The sequence below is a fragment of the Puntigrus tetrazona genome, chromosome 11, assembly GCF_018831695.1.
Source record: "Puntigrus tetrazona isolate hp1 chromosome 11, ASM1883169v1, whole genome shotgun sequence".
NCBI lineage: Eukaryota > Metazoa > Chordata > Actinopteri > Cypriniformes > Cyprinidae > Puntigrus > Puntigrus tetrazona.
Genome location: NC_056709.1, coordinates 8,640,171 through 8,643,120, shown reverse-complemented (window position 1 = coordinate 8,643,120; position 2,950 = coordinate 8,640,171).

The window sequence follows — 2,950 nt, the reverse complement described above, 5'->3', positions numbered from 1 at the left end:
TATTTAGGTGGCCTGAACCTTCAACAGTCTTACTTTGCTTTAAAGTTTGCCAATGATATAAAGTGAAACTCGTAATGCTGATTAATTGTCTCTGCAGTTTCACCATCAACCATCACTGAACAAACTACAACTACCATGAAAACCTGTGAGTGATTCAGTTTGTAAATCAAGAAGGCCTTGTTTTACTCCACCTTGAACGTTCTCAAATGTTCATCATTCTTTTATGCAGTCAAGTGTAAAACAAACGTGCTGAATTTCAAAAGACATTCAAAAATGTAGATTCATATTCAGATTTTGTGATCAGTATCTCATAATTATAGTTCTAATAAGCAGAAGACAGAAAACACACAGAGAATTTAACAAAGGCAAGTCTCATGTCTGCAGGTAGAAAAGCCACAAAATGTTCAAGATTGCTTTGATTATTCTGCTTTTTTCAACATGGTTACTATTTTAGAATGTTTATTATGTTTATTTTTATTAACTTTCTATTATATTATCTTTCAAAAGCTTTAGCTGTAACAGCCACACAGTAAAACTCGTATCACATCACAGTCTGATGAACTGTTTTCACAGCCTCCTCCGCTCCGCCTGACTCAACCAGAAAGACTCAAACATGTAAGATAAGTATAATTTCCTTTTGCTTATTAGAGAATATTAAATCTGTGTTAAATGTTTCAAGTGATGTAATGCAGTAATCATTATTCTCTCTTGTTTTTTAATCTAATATGATTTCATTGGATATCTTTTCTGTTGCAGCTGTTCCTCACACTGGTCACACTCACTCTAAAAATATATATATATATATATATATATATATATATATATATATATATATATATATATATATATATATATATATATATATATATACATACATACATACATACATACATACAATATTTACACATCTATCCATGTCCAATGCATGCTGGAAGCTTTTGAGTTAATTCTCTTAAAATACATTATTTTAGGTCCTCCTAAAAGAAAATGGAGGAAAACATATTTCTTGCTTTTTGGTAAAAGTTATGCTATATATATATATATATATATATATATATATATATATATATATATATATATATATATATATATATATATATATATATATATATATCACTGAACCACAATTACTTAAAAAATATATACAATATAAAATATACACACCATTTTGAAATAAATATCCTAATTTGTTTTTAAAAAAATTTCAAGACCCATGATTTTTTTACTGTGTATTGACAAAGTGCATTAAATCACAAAAATCTGCACATAATTGATCTAATTTAGTACCATATTCATTCATTTATTGCAATATATGGATTAAATCTTTTTTCCTTTTGACAGACTCACGGCTTCATTTCTGTCTGAACTCATAGAATGTTTATTATGTTTATTTTTATTAATATTCTATTATATTATCTTTCAAAAGCTTTAGCTCATCGTATCACATCACAATCTGACACATTATATGAACTGTTTTCACAGCCTCCTCCGCTCCGCCTGACTCAACCAGAGAGACTCAAACATGTAGGATAAGTATATTTTCGCTTTGCTTATTAGAGAATATTAAATCTGTGTTAAATGTTTCAACAATGACAGTGATGTACTGCAGTAATCATTATATATAGAGGCACTGTTTTTAATCTAATATGATTTCATTGGATATCTTTTCTGTTGCAGCTGTTCCTCACACTGGTCACACTCACTCTGAAGGTCATTCACTCACAACACAAAACTTTATACATATATATATAGTCTTATATATAATGTGTAAATATTTCATATACCTATGGAAAAAAATAAAATATATAAATATATATATATGACCCAAAAATATATAATATATATATATATATATATATATAAATTATATATATATATATATATATATATATATATAAATAAGACACATGATTTTTTTACTGTGTATTGACAAAGTGCATTAAATTACAAAAATCTAAAAATCTACACATAATTTATCTAATTTAGTACCATATTCATTCATTTATTGATTAATTATATATGGATGAAATCTTTTTCCTTTTGACAGACTCACGGCTTCATTTCTGTCTGCACTCATAGGATTCATCTCTCTGTGCCTCTTTACCAGTAAGTGTAAAGTACAGGTTTATTTAGTCATAAACTGAACTCATGAAACATGAAACATAAAGTCTGTATCTCTTCAGGTTCTGACGTCTCCTACCAGCTGGAAACAACATCGCTTTTAATGTTCTCTCTGTGCTCCTCGAAACATGGATGACTTGTTTACTTTCTTCACTTTTAACATCTCTGTCACTGATCTGTACATGTAGCTACAGCAAGAATTATATCATAGTGTTTAGTGTATCTGAATAATAGTAGCTGTATGTAATCAGCACATGCATACTAATAATAATAAAGATGTTGGTGATAACAATAATATTTTGTGATGAGGGCAACAATATTATCAATAATAATAAAAGTTATAGTAATAATAAGGTAATAATGACTCATAGAGTTTAGCATAGAAGTTTTGTAATATTGTATTTATTTCTCGTGGAGAGTCTGTAGGCTTACCTTCCCGAGTCATTTTTTCTGTTTCTTTTGATTAATTTGATTGATTTTTACTGGATTTTTGTGATGATATGTTTCATGACGGACAGAACCTGATTTTGTTCGAGTTCATGTTCCTGGATCAATCTTTGTTGGCCATGGAACAACACTGAGATTAACCAGAAGGAGATTTAAAGAAGAGGTTTATAGTCTTTGTGAAGTTTAGACTTACAATCGATGTTTGGTGCTACATCAGTGTCATTAAATCTGATTTTAGGCATAAGATTAGGTTTAAGTGTAGAGTTATAGTCAAAACAAAGGTTTTGGATTAAAATGTTGTATAAGGGTCAACAAAATATGTTATTTATTCCTAGAGTGTCCTCTCTGTGTGAAGATACCTGTCAAACTCTGTCTCTTTAAG